This window comes from Peromyscus eremicus, chromosome 5 (genome assembly GCF_949786415.1).
Source record: "Peromyscus eremicus chromosome 5, PerEre_H2_v1, whole genome shotgun sequence".
NCBI lineage: Eukaryota > Metazoa > Chordata > Mammalia > Rodentia > Cricetidae > Peromyscus > Peromyscus eremicus.
The window spans coordinates 4,366,950-4,388,748 of record NC_081420.1 but is presented as its reverse complement, the minus strand read 5'-3'; the positions used below and the strand labels follow the sequence as shown (position 1 = coordinate 4,388,748).

At 47.2% G+C, this 21,799-nt stretch overlaps 1 protein-coding gene across 1 annotated transcript in view; it reads right to left on the bottom strand.

The window, feature by feature from the left end:
- Positions 1 to 6,676: 6,676 nt before the first annotated feature.
- Positions 6,677 to 21,799, bottom strand: part of Agtpbp1 (ATP/GTP binding carboxypeptidase 1) — a 161,390-nt gene continuing 146,267 nt past the window's right edge. The window contains exons 26-27 of the transcript XR_009379236.1: positions 9,146 to 9,298; positions 6,677 to 7,767 (exon numbers count right to left, since the gene is read on the bottom strand). The gene's annotated coding sequence lies outside the window, so the exon portion shown is untranslated. The remainder of the gene's footprint in view (positions 7,768 to 9,145; positions 9,299 to 21,799) is intronic.

Sequence of the window (21,799 nt, the reverse complement as noted above, 5' to 3'; positions counted from 1 at the left end):
CCCTGACGTCAGAGGATTGTAGCACAGGGCAGGCAGTGGGGCCTGCCTGTACCTCGTTTGCCACTGGTTTCTCCAAAACATGGTGTCACTGAAAGAGTGTGTGAAACAGGATGCCAATATACAGTCTTCCTAGAGGAAAGAGAGTGCTTACAGACAGAAGGGGCGTGGAGAGACTATAGGTGTGTGGACTAGTTAGCCTTTTATTACACGGGGGAGGCAAGCTTGCAGTTCAAATGCTTTAAGGTCTTTGTTTTTAAAGATTTATTTATAATGTACGTGTGTGGATGTTTTGCCTGTAGGGCATATCTGTGCACCATGTGCATACCCCCACTGCCTGCAGAGGCCAGAAGAGAGCATTGGATCCCCTGGAACTGGAGTCACAGACAGTTGTTAGCTGTTATGTGGGTGCTGGGAGTTGAACCTGAGACATTTGGAAGAGCAGCCAGTGCTCTTAACCACTGAGCCATCTCTCCAGTCCCTACTTCTGGAGTATGCAGAAGGTGTGGTAAGGATAAACACTGGACCAATGAATGTAGAGCAACAAGGGACAGACAAGGTAATCCTTTGCCTCTGTCCTCGGGAAACTCCCAGAGGAGCCCAATGCAGGCCCCCACAGCAAAGTCAGTTCAGACCTTTCCTGCCATTGTAAAGATATTTCCCATTTTTTAATGTGGGAAAAAATTTTCTCTTTTAACTAGTTTCTCCCTTTAAGATATCTGATATCTTAATTGACTTACCAAGTCTGCATAGAACAGAAGTCCGAGGGAATTTCAAAGCAGCTACCTAGCATGCTTGCAGTCCGAGATGGGAATACAGAGAGAGAGAGAGAGAGAGAGAGAGAGAGAGAGAGAGAGAGAGAGAGAGAGAGAGAGAGAGAGGGCACCTACTACCTACCAGGAGAAGAGAAAAAAGCTAAAAGCTAAAGTCCAGCCATGTGCTCCGGCCTGAGCCGTTTCAGGCCTGAGCCAGGGGTCTGTACACCCACAAGCAGTCTAGCCATTCATAGCTCTGGCCCCTTTAAGCTCTGGCCACGTGAGTTGGAGATCTGGCCACAAGTAGCTCCAGCTGCATGTAGCAGGTCCACTTGTAGCTCCGTCCAGACCTGGGGGCCTTTAAGGCCACCAAAGGTTTTTTTTAAAGAATTCTTGCCCCATGTTGGGTGCCAATTGTAGATGAATTTCTAAACAGTCTTATTAAATAAGAAACACAGAGCCAAATACAGGGGTGCAAGCCGTAGAGATCAGAGCAATAGCCGCCAACTAACCTTAGCTCACCATACCACCGTAGCTTCCCAAGAGAACCTCTTCCTGTCTAACCTGCACCTTTATTGCCTTCCTGTTCTGCCTTCTCATTGGCTCTAAGCCCAGCCACCTCACTTCCTCATCACTGCCTGTCTATACAAACCTCCAGGTCTCTATGGTTGGTACTGGGATTGAAGGTGTGTGTCACCACGCTTGGCTGTGTCCTTGACCACACAGAGACCCTGCCTGACATGTGATTGGATTAAGGGCGTGTGCTACCACCGCCTGACTTCTGTTTATGGCTATGACTTCTGATCTCCAGGTAAACTTTACTTATTAACATACAAATAAAATATCACATTTCAGCACAAATAAAATATCACCACAGTATGATATAAGTGAGCCCATGAGTAAGCAATCATTTCTTAAGTGGGAATTATGTGGCTAAGAGTGCCAGGCCACATGAAGCCCTTGGGCTGATGAAGGAGACAGAAGGCAGAAGAAATGATGCTTAAGTGAGTGAAGTCCCTGCTGTCACTTATGAGTCCCATGCTGCGGACCCTAGCTTGAAGGCCATCAAGGAGCTGAGCCAAGTAGCCCCTACTACACAGTTCATTCAGGTTCAGAGTCTGCAGAGCATACACACTGACCTCCTTGGGCACAGCAGCAGACCTCCCATGCCCTACAATTCTCTTGGTCCAGAAGTCAGGCAAGAGTTCAAAGGCTCAGCTCCACTGCATCAAGGGCCTTTCCAGGGTACTCTGGAGATTGGGGAGGCTCAGTGGCGGGAGGCTAGGCTGGCAGGAAAGCCAGGTCTGCAGTCTGAGCACCTCTGAGCTGTCACTCCCAATGCGTGGCTTCACATGATGTGGCAGACTCCAGACAGGTTCAGGGTGGCTACATTTCTCCCATGGGACCTGTGTTCCCATTCAAGAGTATAAAGTCATATCCTCTTCCACCCTGACCTCGAGGTCCTGCATATGACACTCTATGCACTGCAGTGATGATCCATGAGTCTGTAGTCACCTGACTCAAAGGGATGGGCCCCTTCTTCCCTCTCTCTGTGAAGGGAAGCGCTTGTGCCATGAGAGACAGTGACAGCCACCTTTGTAAATTATACTCTACTCAACACCACAAAGCCAAACTAAACCACTGGCTTCTGGAACCACTGGCCATAAGTCAAACATGCCCACCCTCTCTCCTGACTAGATGTAGTCCATCCTTCAAGGCCCACCACACACACCACCTCTTCCATGAAGCCTACATGTAGCGAACAGGGTGTGCTTCCTATTCGGGCCTTCTGTTACATTCTAGAAGCTGTACTCAGGTGCACACTCACTCCTCTTCTGGCCCATCTGTGTCTGTCCTGACCTGGATAGTCCTGACCATCCAAGCGCATGCTCCCCACCTCCCTGAAGGTCCTGTGTCTGGGTTGGCCTGACTCATAGTATATTTGGATCCCATAAATTGGCCAGGCATGCACCCTGGAGAGCCTTTAATCAGGGTAATATGTACAAGGGATATGTCTACCAACAAAGTTGTCCCTAAAGTGTTTAGCAGCCTTTGATCACTTACCCAGCTGGCAGGCTGTAGAGAAAGCTGGACAAGCAACATCATCATTTACACTGTCCAGGCTCATATTTATTTCCATAGCTCTAAAATATGATACTTAGGAACTAGATTCTCAATCTACCAGGCCAATACTCTTGGCTGAATACATTCTGCGGTGGGGTCTCCAGGAGTCCTGACACCCCTCTTCCATCTAGCAGTGCAATCCTGTGCCAACTATAGATGCGCGACCTTCTAGACCAATGTCATCAAACTACAACCCAGGGAACTGAATCTGGCCTACCCCTGTTTGAGTCCAGTATGACCAGAACACAAACACACTCACTCCGTACCTGTTGTCTGTGGCTGCTTGCACACAGCAGCAGCAGAGTTGAGTCATATGCTGTAGGGATCATCTGGCTACACAACCTTAAACGTCAGTTATGTGACCTTCACAAAATTTCCCCCAAGTCTTCTGCAAATACACAAAGTGTGCACACAATTGCCCCATCTAGAGATCCACAGCCAAGGAGAAGCATCAGCTGGCAAGTCCCACAGGAGCTCACAGGAGGGACAAGAAGGCTCCAGAGATCCCCTAAGAGGTCCCCATCATCACTGTCAAGTATACATCAAGAAGACTGGAAGAGCTGGTACAGCTGGAGAGTCTCCAGTTCCCGCCAAGCCCCGGCAGTCCCGCAGCCCATTTATGAAATAAACACACAGACGCTTATATTATTTAAACTGTTTGGCCTAATGGCTCAGGCTCCTTGTCATCTAGTTCCTATATCTCAAATTAGCCCATATCTGTCAGTCTGTAAGTTGCCACGTGGCTCCTGGCTTACTGGTACCTTACATCTCGCTTTTCATGGCGGTGGCTGGCAGTGTCTCTCTGCCTCAGCCTTCCACCTCCCCGCATTCTTCTCCTTCTTGTCCCTCCTACTCTATCCTTCCTGCCTGGCTACTGGCCAATCAGTGTTTTATTTATCAATCAATCATAGCAACATATATTTACAGCATACAGGACATCCCACAGCAAGCTGGAGAGATGGCTCAGTGGTTAGGAGCACTTGTGGCTCCTACAGAGGACCCAGGTTTGAATCCCAGCACCTACATGTGGCCTACAACCATCTATAACTCCAGTTCCAGAGGATCTGACACGCTCTTCTGGCCTCCATGTGCAGCAGGCACACATGAGGTGCACAGACATACATGCCAGCAAAACACTCATACACACACAAAAATAAAAGTAAATCTTTTCTTCTTAGTGAGAGAAAGAGACTGGGTTCCTCCTGGACCCTCCAGGCCACCCCAGCCTCTGCCTCAACCCTTTTCTGTTGAGATGATTGAGACCCAATGTTGGGGAATATTATTTTAAGGTGTGTTACTTTTGTTTATTTTGCATTTGTTTACCTCTGTGAAACTGTGATACTTTGCCTATAAAACACCTGATGCTCTAATAAGGAACTGAATAGCCAATAGCAAAGCAGGAGAAAGGATAGGCAGGGCTGGCAGGCAGAGAGAATAAATGGGAAGAGAAATCTGGGAGGAAAAGGAAGAAGGAGGAGGATTCCAGGGGCCAGTCACCCAGCTACACAGTAAGCCCCAGAGTAAGAAAGAAAGGTAAAGCTGGTGGTGGTGCACGCCTTTACTCCCAGCACTTGGGAGGCAGAGGCAGGTGGACCTCTGTGAGTTCAAGGCCAGCCTGGACTACAGAGTGAGTTCCAGGAAAGGCACAAAGTTACACAGAGAAACCCTGTCTCAAACCGCCCCCCCAAAAAAAAAGAAAGAAAGAAAGGTATATAGGAATAGAGAAAGATAAAAGCCCAGAGGCAAAAGATAGATGGGGATAATTTTAAGTTAAGAAAAGCTGGCTAGAAACAAGCCAAGCTAAGGCTGGGCATTTATAATTAAGTATAAGCCTCTGTGTGTGATTTATTTGGGAGCTTGGTGGTGGGCCCTCAAAAGAGCAACAACAACCCCTTCTCTTGAATCAACCAAGAGCTAAGGTTGGAATAATATCCAAGGAAAACCCAGAGAGGTAAAAACAGGGTAAGACATCAGAGAGCTCAGATGGACTTGCTTACACAGAGGACTAGGTTGCTATTGGAAGGTAAATGTCACCCCAGCCAGCTCAACAAGGCCTGCTTTTGGGTCCACAGCCCACGGCCTCCCATCAGCCACACAGCAACAATCTTGGCTGGCCCAAATGCTGGGTCCCCACTCAGCATGATATTCAAGTACATCCTGCAACATCCTCTTTCTCTCAGATCCTACCTCACCAGATTAAGTTGGCATCCTTGCCCTATGATCTCTTGGGTGTGGTCCAGTGCATTCCTTCTCCATAATGAACTACCTGCCGGGTGACTCCTCAAAAGGAGCATTTCTACACTCACCCATCTTCAGGGGAGAGAAGCAGACCTTCCCCTGAGCTCCAGAAATGCTTAGGTAGGCTTCTATTCCAGGTGTCACACTTAGAGCCTTTTTCTTAAAGACAAATTTTGTGTACTCCAGACCATTGAGCTCTCAATAGGATGAGTTTTAAGAATCAATATGTTGCCTGATCACTTTGTAATGTCAAAAGCATCATTTTAATTGTCTGTGTCCCTATTTTCTCAAAGTGGAATATAATTCTAACCTCACAGGTGCTTGGTATTGTGACTCGCATGGGATGAATGGGGTTTGAACAGATGAGGGAAACAACACTCCCACCACCAACATGAGAGTCATCTCTCATGTGCCCCTTTTAGAATAGAGCTGGATTTCTCCCTGTTATCCCAATTCACTTCATTTACCCATTTTTATACCATGTAAACAACTCTCATTTTATTCCATTCTCAAGGCAGCAGTGAGAAGAAAGAGACATTGCCGTGAGTTGGAGGTGCACCTGGTTATGTTCTCTTGAAATATAAAATTTTCAGGATGGTCTACATCCATGCTTTCTTACCTCCATCCAAAATAAGTCCCATGTATTGAGCTGAATTTACATCTATCAATCAAATGCATATGTGCCTGATTTGCATAAGAAAATGGCTGGACAGGAAGATTTAAATGCCAGGGCGAGTCTGCCCCAAGCACTTCCTTTAACCTGCAGACTCATTTGAGCTCTTAACCTTGGTTTTCCCAGCTACAGCAATAGGGATTTGGACTAGATTCTGTCTGTATACTTTAGAAGATGTACAGTTTGAGAAAATGGTTAAGGAGCCTACAATTTGGAACCAGTTTAATCACTGAAGAACAAAGCTTGCAGCTTCCCAGGAACCAGAATCCAACCTTTAGTTTGATTTATTTGTAATGCAATCCTCCCTACTGCTGTTCTATTCCCTAACTGCATCCAGACAATACTTTCTCTGGAGCTACAAGAACTGGGCATTTCTCTAATAAACTTGAACTCAAAAACTGGCACTTCTGGTCACATACCACCATGTCAAATCTATGAAATAACACTAATAATCTATGAAGAAACCCCAAACAGGTGATGTTATCTGGAATCTAACCCTAGCCCTCAGGCATCTCATTACGTAAGCCAATAAGTCCTCCCACCTCCCTTTACAGTGGTGTGCTTACAAAGAAAACTGGTTGACACAGATCTAGACTGATTGGAGTCCAGCACCTGACATTCAAGAGGTACCTGCCAGTCAATACCATCTTGCTAGTTATATTCTACCCAGGGCTCATGGCCATACTCTACCCAGGAATCATGGCTATACTCTACTCAGGGGTCATAGCCATACTCTATCTAGGGCTCATGGCCATACTCTACCCAGGGCTCAAGTGAGTTTCTCTGGAGACTAAGGCTCTGTCTTCTTCCTTTTGAACTTACCTATGGCACAAACTACTCAGCACACAAAACTTTTCTTGAGCTGATAGAACATTTTGGATAACTGAGAATCAAGACAAATCTTTTTATTTGAGATGTTAAGTCTTTCCCTACACAAAGATCTCACTGAGCTGCCTTGAATCTCCATCAACCAGCAAGTCTGCATTATGATGTGGTCTATCCATCTACCCACCCAACGGAACATCATTCAACAAAAGAAGAATCACATGACATACGGGTGGACCTCTAAAATGTTTTGCTAAGCAAAGCAGGAAAATGTTATGTGGTCCCATTTGTATCAATGTTCAGAAAAGGTAAATCTACAGGGACAGTGCAGAGCAATGGTCACTGGAGTGTAGGAAACAGGGACAGGCTTAACAGTAAGTAAGTGTGAGACAGAAGAGTGGCGAAAATGGTCCAGAACTGACCGTGTTTGTACAGTTGTATATCTACTTTTCAAAAACTCATCGAGGGCTAGAGAAGCAGCTAAGGAGTTAAGACACTGACTGCTCTTCCAGAGAACTTGGGTTCGATCCCCAGCACCTACATGATGGATTACAAGCATCTCTAACTCTGGTTCCAAGGGATCTAATGCCCTCTTCTGGCTTCCATGTGCACTGTACAAATGTGATACACATACATATATGCAGTCAAACATCTATTAACATAAAATTAAAAAGTAAATAAGTCTTTTTAAAAAAAAATCATTGGATTGTGCACTTGAAGTGGGTGAATTATATGCTGTGTAAAAATATAACTGAATAAAATACTTTTAATTCTCAAATTCACAGGCCTGGCCTACGGCTGCTCATCAATGGTAAGAGCACATACTAGACACATGTGAAGCCCTCTATTCTATCCTAACACCAAAAATTTTAAATTACTTTAAAAAGTAGAATTCACAAAAAATATATCCAAAATCCTTCTCAGATCATCGGACTGTACCCTTTATCTCTTAATTGCTGGAGGTTTTACATTTTAGATGCACAAGTTTCAGGTGTGGGCTGAGTCCATAAATCCTGCAAGACTGACCCGGAAGCTTTGGGGGGTTTTAATGGTGACATCTCCACTCTTAACCACCTGCGGGTACTCCCACTTGTGTGTGCCAGGTTTTTCTTGAGAGTGTCTGTCGTGGTCTCTTCCATCTCTTTCCAGAGCTTCCTGAAAGAAAAGACAGAGACTCAGAGCAGCATGGCAACCTCAGCTAGCAATTCTGTCTGTCTGTAGCAAATAGTAGGAGCCCTGTGTTTGCATGCTGTGTGGAATCCTGGGCACTTGTGTGTCATTTGAGAAGCACTGGTGGCCTACTGCCAACCACCTCCAAACAGAGCAGCTACTCAAGCCCAGGGCCAATGAGTCAAGTTTGTGTTTACAGAGGAAATGAATACTTAGAGCAGATCAAAGGTCCAATGTGATAATTAGAAACACGCCCTTCACTGTTCAGCTGCCAAGGATCCCTCCCTCCAAGATGCAGGAAAGTCACCAGGCAGTGGTTTCAACCAGCCCCACACTCCATCCCAAGGCACTGGATTGGCTTTTGTTTCTCTGCTGTGGAATCACATAAATGTTTCACTTGGCCCTATTTGTTCTTCTCAGGTTGCTGACCTCTCCACATCCTTTCAGACACCCCAGTGCCTTTTATCTTGTGCTCGTCTCCTACCCAAGCTCTCACTGCTGATAGAAGACTCTCTGTGCTCCCCTTTGCCCTTCGATCCCAGGGTGGGCCTGCCCTGCCCCACCTCACAGCAGCTCTGTGTACGGTCACACAGCATCCTTCAGCATCCTCTTCGCTGTCAACATACTCTAGTCCCACTGGCCTCTTGATTCACAGAGCAAAGAGCAGCACCCTGCTTGACTAGTCCCTCCAGTTCTCACCAGTGCCTGCCCTGTCTCAAAACCCTTTTGTGTGTGACTCTGTCCCTCAGCCTTAGAAAGCAGGAAAGGGAACCACAGTGCAACATCGCCTGACTTACATGTATGAGATCCACAAACCCCACCTGCTTTGACCCATCTGCAAGGCACACATATCTCTGCACATTGGGTCCTGACTGATGAAACTTTTTACTTCTCCATGGGCTAGATGGAGGTGAGACAGGAGAGCCCAGAGCCCTGGATACAATTTCCTTCCTCCTTGATCAACTCCTTTCCATGTCTGACACCCCCCTCTCTCTTTTGCAGGGTCTCCCAGCAGACTCAAGTCAGCCAGGCGCATGTGGCTACAAACATGCAGCACACAGTCACATGGGGAAGAGGTCAAGATGGAGACTGAGACGAGGAAGTGAAGGGTTGTGGGAACCTGAAGGTGGGGTTGCGGCCACTTTGGCACACGGCCACTTCGGCACACGGCCTCCCTGGGTGTCCATCCTGTGATTTTTTTTTCTCCAGCCACCATTCCTAACGGTTCAGCTCAGACCTGCAGCTCAACCACATGCCATTCCTGCCTCTGTCTCCCCTGACCAAGTGCATTCTCTCCAAACATGTATATTCGCTGCCCTTTCTCTTTAGTTGTCACTCATGGTCACCTGACAACATTACCCACCTGTCATCTGTACACACACACTCGAGTCCCCTGTTTTGTCACCATGATCTGTCTCCACAACAATTCTTGGAGAGTCCCACCTCTATTCTTCTGGCTTTTCACATTTCTGAGTCATCTCCTGATCTTGCCAACTTCCTTGTCGCTTTTAGGGCTCTGCATTGACAGAAGAGTGAAGAGTCTGTCTTTTATAAAAGTAGCACGATACAAAAATCAACATAAAGTAGCTTTTCAAAATATAACGAACTTACAGTGCAGAAGCCAGGGAAGTAACCCCATTCAAGTGGTTTTTAAAAGACTAAGAGTCAGTCTAACCAGGGAGTCAGAGGCATTGGAAGACAGACTGGGAAAACAGTTTACGAAAATGACCTGCAGGTTCAATGTAATCCCCATCAACGAAACTTCCAGAGGAGAACACAGGGGATGCCCTTCAAACAGATGCAGGCAAGAGCTTTCTGGGAAGGACTCTAGCAGCACAGGGAACAACCCCAAGAACAGACAAGTGGGATTGCATGGAATTAAAAACTCTACAGAACAAAGGAACAACAGACAGAGTAAAGAGATAGTGTGTTGATTGTTTTTTATCAACTCGACACAAGCCAGAGTCATCTGGGAACAGGGAACCTCAACTGAGAGAATGCCTTCATCAGACTGGCCTACAGGCAAGTCTGTGAGGCACTGTCTTGATTAATAATTGTGTGGAAGGGCCCAGTCCACCGTGGGTGGTGCCACCCCTGGGCAAGTGGTCCTGGGTTCTATAAGAAAGTAGGCTAAGCAAGCCAATGAGCAGGATTTCTCTGTGGTCTCTGCTTCAGTTCCTACCGCCAGGTTCTTCCCTAGAGCTCCCAAGTGGCCTGATTTCCCTTCGTGATGGACTGTAAGCTGTAAGGTAAAATTATCCCTTTTCCTTTTCAGGTTGCTTTGTCATAGTGTTTATTACACCAGTAGAAAGTTAACTAGCCTGCAGATGAGAAAGAAATTGTGCCAACTATATATCTGACAAGAAATTAATATTTAGGCTCTAAAATGAAATTAAAAATTTAAGTAACCCCTCCCCAAATCATCCAATTAGTAAGAGGACTAATGAACTGAAGAGTCAAGGAAGAAATACTGATGGACAGTAAATATTTGTAAAAATGTCCTAAACCATCAGGACAATGCAAATTAAAACTGCTTTGAGGCTATATCTCACCCAGTCACAGTGGCTATTACAGAAAAAGGAGAAATAAAGAAAAGAAAGAAGTGAAATGAAAAGTACAATGAATGTTGAAAAGGACTTGGACAAGGAGGAACCCCAGATACTGCTGGTGGGAGTGCAAAATGATTCTGCCAGTGTATGGAAATCAACACTGATATTCTCAAAAGACAAAATGTACAAGTACTGCATGATTTAACTATTCCACCCCTTGGCATAGACCCAAAGGATTCTAAATCAGGGCACTACAGGAGCACTTGTCCACAATGTCTATTTTACATGTCTGTTTTAAAAGATGAGTCACCTTGGAGAGATGCTCAGTTTAAAAAAAAAAAAAATCAGGTAAGGCATGGATAGCTTCAGGGAGATACTGTGTCCAGGGTAGAACCTTTTGGTTTGTTTCCTATGTGTTTAGTGTTTGGGAGTTGGGGTTAGTTGTGAAGGTGGTAGTGGTGGTGGTGGTGGTGGTGTGTGTGTGTGTGTGTGTGTGTGTGTGTGTGTGTGTGTGTGTACACATGCAAGTGGAGGCCAGAAGTCACCCACAGGTATTGTTCATCTTGTTTCTGAGAGGTGTCTCCCACTGGCCTGAAACTTACCAACGAGGCTGGCTGGTCAGTAAACTCCAGAGACCTTCCTGTTTCTGCCCTCCCAACACTGCGGTTAAAAGTGTGTGCCACTGAGTCCAGCTTTCCCTCATGGGTCTTTGGGATCATACTCAGGACCTCTGCCAGCACTTTTCTGACTGAGCCATCACCCTAGTAAATTTGGGGGGAGGGCATATATGTATACATGTGTATACATGTGGAGGCCAGAATACACTGTTGGGTGATACTCCTTGGCAAATTTGTATACATGTGTATACATGTGGAGGCCAGAATACACCCTGGGTGTCACTCCTTGGCATATATGTATACATGTGTATACATGTGGAGGCCAGAATACACCCTGGGTGTCACTCCTTGGCATATATGTACACATGTGTATACATGTAGAGGCCAGAATACACCCTTGGGTGTCACTCCTCCCAAGGTGCCATGCTCCTTGTTTGTTTGTTTTTTAAATCTCTTTTGGTCTCTCTGAACCTGGAACTCAGCAGTTAGTCTAGGCTGGCTACACTTGAGCCTCAGGAAAACTGTCCACCTCTGGCTCCCCAGCACTGGGACTATAAGACACATCACTACGTATGTAAACATTTCTATGTGGGTGCTAGGGATCAAACTCAGGTCCTCATTTTCACGTGACACACATTTTACTGACTGAGCTATTGCCACAGTCCCTAGGAGTATTTTGCAATTGTTTATTGCTTTTATAAGTAGAAAACTTAAAAGGCCATTTCCACATGGTGCCTGAAAAGACACAACCTTTCCCCCAGCACAAATCGACGAAGGCAGCTGTTGCCAGGTGACAGGGGGACAATTGGAGTTATGTTTCCGTTTCTTGGGGAACCAGGATTAATGGGACATACCCACAAGGCCACTTTCTAGGAACTGAGGAGTTAACCGAGTGTACAGCCCTAGGCTTCCCGGAAACTAAAGCACAGCTTCTTTGATCTCTCGCTCAGACATGGAAGCCTTTGATTGAAATTGTGCCGTCAGGTCTGTCTCTCCACAAACAAATGGAATGTTCTGCACTGCCAGCATTTGGGGACACACAGTTTGCTTCTTATGAAGAAAAATAAACTGTATCATAACAACCAAGATGTAATGGATAAAACATGCCTGGTGTTAGAGCCCCTCCCTCTGCCCAAGCCACAGAATTGAGGCAGGCAGGACTGGCAGGCAGCGATGGGAACCAGACATCAGCCCGCAGCCACAAGAAACCTGGGAGATCTGCCTGCAAGTACCCTCTCATCTGGTCATGTCAATGCCACTCCTGAAGAATATGCATGCCCTATTTATTTCAATGGTGACAATGAATAGCGGCATCCAATTCCCTCTGTGCATCTGGTCATGACTCCAGTAAGTCAGGCTCATCCCTAGCCTAGGACATCCGTAGGTCTTCGTTGACCGGAAAAGGAGATCACCCCCACGTGTGATTCCCTACCCACTTCCTAGGACAACTGCTGCAGCGATGGCTTTCATAAAGTGTGGTCAGATCCCACACCTCAGCACTTGAGCATCAGAGGAGCCGTGGGAGACACACAGCTGACTACCCCTCCCCAAAAGCCTACTGAAGAGAACTGCACACAGGGTAATAAGTGAGTCTTTCAGTGAGACTCGCTTGTGTCTCTAGGGCTACAGCAGTCACATGATACACCTCTCTGCAAGACCAGTGTTTAGTTGGTCCACAAGAACCTCACCAACAAGCCAGGCTCTGTCTGGAAGGGAAGGCAGGCTGCTATTGAAGATGGGAGTGCCTGCCAGAGTTCCCTTACCATAGACTTCCTCAGAGCCCCTCAGGGCACCTGCAGTGGTTCCCTTACTGTGATGATTTGAAAGAAAATGGCCCCCACAGGGAGTGGCACTATTAGGCTTGTCAAACAGACATGAGACTCTTGTGTATGAGGAGCCTGCATCAGCAAGGATGTGCAGAAATGGGGAAGGTACCTTACACTGAAGAGACAAAAAGAAGGATCATAGAAGGCTGTGCATCTTAGATGAATTACTGAACCTCTCTGATTGTCCATTGCCTCATCTGTAACACTGATCAGTTATGGTGCTGAGTGGGGCTGAAATTGATACCTACATTGGAGGACTGTGGTGTGGACAAGATCGTAAATGATCTTGTTGGAGGAAGTGTATCACTGTGGGATGGGCTTCGAGGTCTTTTTCTCAAGCATTGCTCAGTATGACAGTTAGTTGACTTCCTGTTGCCTGCACAATACAACACTCTCAGCTCCAGCAGCACATCAGCCTGCATGCTGCCATGCTCCCCTTCATAATCATAGTGGGCTGAACCTCTGAAAGTGTAAGTGAGTCTCCTCAATTTAATGTTTCCTTTACAAGAGTCGCCATGGTCATGGTGTCTCTTCACAGCAATAGTAAACCCTAACTAAGACACTTACAATGGACTTCCCATAGCCCCCAGGGTGCTATGGTCTTCACTGACAGTATCCCTTCCAAAATTCATCTTGAAACTTAACCCCACTGCAGTGGAATCAACACATGTGGCCTTTAAGATGGGACTAAGTCACAGAGGCTCTGCCTCCCTGAGTGATCAGTACCGTTGTGTAAAGGTTCCCGAGAGGGCTTTCTTGTCCTCCCTCCCTCCCTGTGACCTGGGTGTCACCCCTAGCACTCTCTGCCTTATGACCTTGAGACAGAGCCTCTTGCTGAATCAGAAGCTCCCCTTTGCAGCTTGGCTGGCTGACCAGGCAGCACTGGGAATTCCCCTGTCCCCAAGCCCTCGTGCCAGGCCCCTGCCACACACAACCATGCCTGGCATTTCACGTGAGTGTTGGAGATTTGAACTCAGCCCCCTATTTTTTTGTGACAGAGTATTGCTAGGTTGCCCCATAGCTCAGGCAAAGCTTGAACCCATGATTAGTTTCCTGAGTAGCTGGGACAGGCCTGTGTCCCCAGGCCTGGTACACAGCTACTGTCATAGTTTTCTAAAGAGAGACGAATAAAGGAACAACCACAAGGAGAGCCATACTGTCCTTCCACACATTGCCTTAACCGTCTCCTCTATGTTTCCTTCACAGCAGGTCAGCCTCACCCTGCAGACCCTTGTCACATTTGTTCCCCAGTTAAAAATGGGGAACAGTTAAGTCCGGCCACAGAGCAAAAACAAATTAGGAAGGGAGTTAGTATTCGCCTGGCTCCTAGCACAGGTGGTACACTGTACAGCTTTCATTTACGATCTTGTCCACACCACAGTCCTCCAATGTAGGCATCAATTTCAGCCCCACTCAGCACCATAACTGATCAGTGTTACAGATGAGGCAATGGACAATCAGAGAGGTTCAGTAATTCATCTAAGATGCACAGCCTTCTATGATCCTTCTTTTTGTCTCTTCAGTGTGAGGTACCTTCCCCATTTCTGCACATCCTTGCTGATGCAGGCTCCTCATACACAAGAGTCTCATGTCTGTTTGACAAGCCATAGGGCAGAAAGCTGCTCCAGGCAGTTTTAGCTACAGAGATCCTTGGAATGAGACCCCAAAAACTCACCTTTTCTGCATGATATCAACTCAGAGATACAGAGATGAGAAGTTCTTGGTTGTGCATGCTGGTGTGTCTGGACATTTCTCTCAGCATGTACCATCATTGTCCTTCCAGACTTCTGGAATAGCCCCACAAACCCTTTGAACTGTATCTTCCTCAAACACTATGGATCGTGTGTGTTTAGTGCTTTGGAGAGGTGCTTTGTGACAAGAGACACAACACAATGGGTTGACATGGAGTGCTGGTGGGGGCACACAGAGGCAGACACACACAGAGGAGAGAGAGTTGTACACACATGCACACACACACACATACACACACACACACACACACACACACACACACACACAGGGCTCGGGCATAGTACAAACATTCTAGCTCAACACAAAGCCACTTTTCTGCCTCCTGCCCAGGTTGATCAGTAAGCTGCCACCTAGCCTTTCTAGCTAGGAGACTCAGAACTTCCTGCTCAAGGAAGCAGCATGGGTGAATTCTCTCCATTTTGTAAGGGAGGAGAGTGGGCCTGCCCCAGCCTGAAGCAAGGATGAAGTCTTGCCTCTTGGTATCACTTCCTATGAGAGAAGCAAAGATCTCCTGTGAAGCCAAATCTCCCAGAAGCACATCACATGGTATCTGTGTTCTTTGCCCTGTGATGCTGGTCTCCAATGTAGTAGGGATGGCAAATAGAACCTTCTAGAGGGCAGCCTAAAGAGAGAGTAGGTCACAGGACTCCATTGTCACTGATGACCATTGATGACGTCAGTTTCCCAGGAATGGATTAATTCCTGTGAGATCTAGTGCTGTAGATGATTGATTGATAAGTAAAACATTGATTGGCTAGTAGCCAGGCAGGAAGTATAGGCGGGACTAGCAGAGAGGAGAATTGAGAGAACAGGAAGGCGGAGAGGAGGAGACACCAGCCTGCCGTCCAGGGAGCATCATGTAGAGATAGCAGGTAAAGCCACAGACCACGTGGTGACATATAGATTAACAGAAATGGGCTGAGTATAAGAGTAAGAGCTAGACAATGGTAGACCTGAGCTAATGGCTGAACAGTTTATAAGTAATATAAGTCTCTGTGTGTTTACTTGGTTGGGTCTGAGCAGCTGTGGGACTGGCGGGTGAGAGAGATTTATCCTGACCATGGGCCAGGAAGGAAAACTCTAGCTACAATCTAGTTGTTATAAAAGTAAGCCAGCCCTTCCCAGTGTCTTCACGCATCACTCACACATGTGCCTATCTGTGTGCAGCCCTTTCCTCATACTCTTCTACCACACTGTGCCACAGCCAGGGCAATCTCTTATGGACCCTAATACCTGTGCCACACTGTTTGGACCTTCTAGCCACCAGAATCATGAATCAACTAAACCTCTTTGTTGTATAAAGAACCCAGACTCAAGCATTATGTTGTAGCAACACCAAATTAACTAACACAGATGGACACAAAGTCCTATGACTAAGTCTCAATGTCACCCGTTAGGGCTCCTTTCTAGTTTCAAAAATCCATATATAGCATGTGTCTACAGGAAAGATATCAAGACCAAATGGGAGCAGCAATGGGCTCTCTACTTAGAACAGAAGCAGCAAACCCAAGGGTTCGAGGCATAACTGTATGATAGCAGTCACGTTCTACTCTTCCCTGTCCTTGGTCAGACCCAGTTATTTCAGCTTTCTCTGAGCATTGCCAGGCCTGGGGGCAGCAATAAGTGGTGGGCAGTAGACAAGCATGCTCTTATTCTGTGAAAGGTAACAGAGACCCCAGCCTGGCATTCAGTTCTAGTGTCCAGGCAAGTCCTAGGGCACCCAATAGGAGGCAGCATAACTGAAGATCACCCATGGGCCACTCACTTGTCCCAAGGTTCAGAGGAGGAGGAGCCCATGGTTGGAAGGGTGTTGAGCATCCTCATCTCTCTGCATCCTGACATAAGCTGGGAGCTAACCTTCCTTCCTTATGTTATTCTATATTGACCCATGTACCCGCACTGCATCTGACTCTATCAAGCTTCACCCTTTCTCCAGAACCCACCAGCACTATAACCCATAATTCCTATGCCCATCTACCTGAGCAGTGTTTGGCCCTGGGGTGGGAGCATGAGACAGTTTTTGTATAATGTTTTTCAATCCTATTGGATCAAATCTCCCCTTTCCTTCTTTTGATGATACTTTGTGCTTGTGTGACAGATTGAACTCCAGTCCAACTTACGCCTCATCTTCCCTCCTCTAGTCTTGGCTTGAGTATCCATGAATGTGTACAGGGAGGGGTACAGCTCTGAGTCCTCCTTCTTCAGGGCAGTGATCCTCCAGATGCTGGTTTGAGGATGAGGGGGTGAGAGAAGAACAGTGTCGCTCCCATTCTTTGGGTCCTAACATAGTCCTTGCCCTTTCATGTGTCTTTCTTGGGCTAAGAGTGTGGGACAAGAAGTGTCCCCATCTGCAAGTCTTCCGGTTGACTCTGACAGGTGTTGACACTCAGGTAGATTCAGGGAGTGTATCAGTGGAGTCCTCTGTGCTGCACAGTATCCTCAGATGGCACCTCCAGCATTAGCTTCATGGCATGCAAAGGCTGGCTCATGCATGGCCACTGAATTTGAGTGATTGGAGAACCAGTTTCAGATCAGCCTCCTGCCCTAGAACTCCTCCTACCAACCTCAGGTCTCTATCTCACTTTACCTAGGGTCCTGGGCTCAGAAGAGCCTTGTTCATTGGTGGTCCTCTATGTACAAAGGACACAAGTGAGACACCCTTGGTCAAAAACTGTGGGGGAGAATCCTATTAAAGATGACCAAGATCACTCTAGCAAATGGAGCCTGCAACAGTCTATCACTGGTTTCCATCTCAGGTGAACAGACTGTGCCTCCCCAGGTTCAGCAAGAGTTTGATGAGGAAGAGGAGTGCATGGATGCTCTTAACTGAAGAGCAGCAGCTAGCAGGCAGATCTCATCATCCTCTACCCCCAGGGCAGTTTCTGTGTCTCCTCTAGGAACAGAAAAATCAAGTCATTTCAGCAACAGGAAAAAAAGCTTCATTTTTGATAGAATTGAAAACAATAGAAAGTACAACTCTGACAAAGGACAGAAACATCAAAACTAATGGTTGTGATGGTGCATGTGTGTGTGCTGGGGGGAGGTGTATGAGTACATGTACTCACATATGGTAAGAGGAGGCAGTCTATCCTATAATACTTTTTTAAAAAACACTCCAACTCTCCAACAGAATCTGGACAATGACTTGACACATTGTGCTCTTTAAAGTATGCACTGTCCCACGGACTACCAATGAAACAGCTCTACTACTGAGTCCAATGCGCCCTGATTTTTCATTTCACACGAGCTGTCATCTCACTGCTCTCCCATGTCACCACTTAAAAGTTTTTTTTTTTTTGGTTTTTCGAGACAGGGTTTCTCTGTGTAGCTTTGCGCCTTTCCTGGAACTCACTTGGTAGCCCAGGCTGGCCTCGAACTCACAGAGATCCACCTGGCTCTGCCTCCCGAGTGCTGGGATTAAAGGCGTGCGCCACCACCGCCCGGCTCACTTAAAAGTTTTATGATTAGGCAAAGGCAGTCTGTGTTTGGGTGGGTGGAGTGTTTGCGACTACATCTTAAGGTGCTTCCCAAAGCTATGAATGGCATCATGGGCCACACAACTGTCAACAGAGCACAAGACAAGCCTGACATTATTCACCCTGCTCAGTCAGTGTGGACCTGCCAGCAGAGCGCACATCAGAAAGGGTCTGATGGGGTTGGGGCAGGACCAGAGTCCAGAGGCTGGCTCACCTTGACCAGTCCCTGGACCCCTCTTAGATTGGATCTCTTCATTTGAGAAGATAATGGAAAGGCCACTGCTCCCTAGGTTTTGTTTTTCTTTGTTTGTTGTTCTTCAAGACATCCAAGTGTTTGTCATGTAAATCTCACTATCACCTTTGTGTCACCCAAGGCTTTTCTTTTCCAACACTGCCCTAGAAGTTACTTAACCCAGGCTCCACTTATTCAACAGTGTGAGAGATTTTCCAGGGCTCAGCAGGCCTGCTTCCCTCCTGGGGAAATCTCTGAAGGGAGGATATCTTTTCTCAGAAAGTGGAGTCCACTTTGACCAATGTAAGAAAATGTGTCTGCTAAAGACATGGAGACCACAGTAGCCAGGCACAAAAGACTCTCCAGTGTTTCCAGTGTTCACGGAGTTTTAGGAACTCTTAACTCAAAATTAAGAGGCAATTTTAAGGCAGTTTAAAGCGATGCATAGACGACAAACTAGTTCTTGCTTTCCTTCCTCTTTTTTCATAACTGTAACTGTGGAAACAGAATGAGCCTCTAAGTTCAACCATTTTCTTGCAGGCAGCAGCTGCATCTTGGGCCTCTGTAACCTCATAAGCCATGGTAAGGGCTGGTGATTCAATTAAGTGAACGTTTACTCCTCTGCCCAATGCAAGCTAACCTGTGAGAGCACTAACCCTAACAAGAGCTGCTTTCACCACCAGTGCCCGACATGGACACAGCCAAAGGAGGCCAGATGCAAACGTCTAGGTTTCAGAGGTTTCTGGCAGCAGGATGCTGTGGTGAAAAAGCTGTGGTGGAGCAAAGCTGTTCACCTCCTGACTGCCAACAAACAGGGAGGGGAGGGGAGAAGGAGGGAGGGAGGGAGGGAGGGAGCGAGGGAGGGAGGGAGAAGAAGACAGTACCTTCAAAGGCATGCCCCCAAGTGACCAGCTTCCTCCAACATTGGCTCTTGTGAGCTAGTCATCTCTTGATTACATTACTAGGTAGATAGTCATTCTTGAACACATGAGGAAGTTCACAACGGAAACTCATATTCAAACCACATTCTCTGCCCTGGTGTCCAAAAGCTCACAGTATCTCACAATGCAAAATGCACCCAGTCCACCTGCACTGTCCCCACAGCAGTCCACCTGCACTGTCCCCACAGTAGTCCCCCTGCACTGTCCTCACAGTAGTCCACCTGCACTGTCCCCACAGTAGTCCACCTGCACTGTCCTCACAGTAGTCCACCTGCACTGTCCCCACAGTAGTCCACCTGCACTGTCCCCACAGTAGTCCACCTGCACTGTCCCCACAGTAGTCCACCTGCACTGTCCCCACAGTAGTCCACCTGCACTGTCCTCACAGTAGTCCACCTGCACTGTCCCCACAGTAGTCCCCCTGCACTGTCCTCACAGTAGTCCACCTGCACTGTCCTCACAGTAGTCCACCTGCAATGTCCCCACAGTAGTCCACCTACACTGTCCTCACAGTAGTCCACCTGCACTGTCCTCACAGCAGTCCACCTGCACTGTCCTCACAGTAGTCCACCTGCACTGTCCTCACAGTAATCCACCTGCACTGTCCTCACAGTAGTCCACCTGCACTGTCCCCACAGTAGTCCACCTGCACTGTCCTCACAGTAGTCCACCTGCACTGTCCTCACAGTAGTCCACCTGCAATGTCCCCACAGTAGTCCACCTGCACTGTCCTCACAGTAGTCCACCTGCACTGTCCTCACAGTAGTCCACCTGCACTGTCCTCACAGCAGTCCACCTGCACTGTCCTCACAGTAGTCCACCTGCACTAATCCTCACAGTAGTCCACCTGCACTGTCCCCACAGTAGTCCACCTGCACTGTCCTCACAGTAGTCCACCTGCACTGTCCCCACAGTAGTCCACCTGCACTGTCCCCACAGTAGTCCACCTGCACTGTCCCCACAGTAGTCCACCTGCACTGTCCCCACAGTAGTCCACCTGCACTGTCCCCACAGTAGTCCACCTGCACTGTCCTCACAGTAGTCCACCTGCACTAATCCTCACAGTAGTCCACCTGCACTGTCCCCACAGTAGTCCACCTGCACTGTCCCCACAGTCTCAACAGTCAGCATTTCTCAAAAGTGCAAGATCAAAGGCTCCTCTGCGACTCAAGACAAACTCTTTCTGTAAGTCGCTATAAACATTTTTAAAAATTGCATATCCCAGGATACAGCAGTTGAGTAGGCACAGAGTAAAATACCTCTACTCCAAAGTGGAGAGCTAGGAGACTAGAAATGATTGTCTGGAGCAAAGCAAGAACAAAGCCTAGCAGGGTGAAACAGATGTTGCAGTTCCATGCCCTGCATCTGGGACATATGATATTGAGGTATGAATCCAAAAGGCTTAAGAAGCTCTGCTCCCACAACTTTGCTGGCTACATCCCTTGAGCTCTCTCTCTCTAGACTGCTTGCTCCCTGCAGCTCTGTTCCATGCAGCTTTCTTTAGGTGTTTAGAGTTCCTGGAGTCTCCACTGCAGTTTCAGCTTTAATTCACCCCCTCAGGACTCCAACCCTGCCACATCACCTGGTCTCTCAAGCTTTCATTTAAAATTTGGGTAGAAGGCTCCATGAGCCCACAACTCTTGCCTTCTGCGTGTGGGCACCATGTGGATGATGCTAGCAGCTAAGCAGTGCCAGGTTTTCCTGGGTCCAGTCTCAGTGGCCACTGAGTGCCTGAAAGGTAGACGAGGAGAAACATTTCCCTAGACGGCCCCTGTGAGAGCAGAGACCAAAGTGATTTTCTCAAACCCAGGACTTTCAAAGGAGTTTACATTGTTACGCGCATACATCTGTGGTATGGTCCAGCCAACTCCTAAGACACTTTCACAGCATCTTTCCCATCCAATGCAAAACACTTGGCTTCCTTTTGATGGCTCTAATCACTCTAGCAAACCACACCTTCTTTGGCATCCATTTTAAATGTATTTCCTTTTCTGGCTGGACTCTTAGGCTTGTAACGTCTTTCCACTTGGCTCTTTGTCTCAATTCTCGCTCTAAACCTGGCCAAGACACCCAGGAACATTCGTGCCACTGCCTGAACTCCGAGCTGTCTTGAATTTTCTAGATTAATTATCCTGTCACAATTAACCTTAGCCTCCCATGAGTCTCAGGGAATGACACAGACAAGTTTTCAGCCAGAATGTAGCCTTCCTGGCTCTAATTCAATACCCGAGAGAGGCCCATCCCTGTGTGAAAGCTCCTGAGTGATGTCTTTAGGGCCTGTGTTCCTATCAGAGGTCTCCTGGTCCTCCCGGTAGGTTGCCAATTTTGGCTTGCTTCTGTAAACATTTGCAGGTTCTTCCCATGAAGTAATTCAAAGGCTTTGCACATGGCTGAGTAGTCACAGGAACAGGCTCTCGTCTATTTGTTTTCTCTGTTAGCTACTTTTCATTGTTTTGACAGAAATACCTGAAGGAGAAAAGGTTTGGGTCCACAGTTTCGGATTTTTCAGTTCATGGGTGCTTGGCTCCATCTCTGTGGGCCTGTGGCAAGTGGGGACTCAATAGCAAAGTGTGCCACTTTCCTGTTGTTTTGATAAAATACCATGACCAAAAGCAATTTAAGAG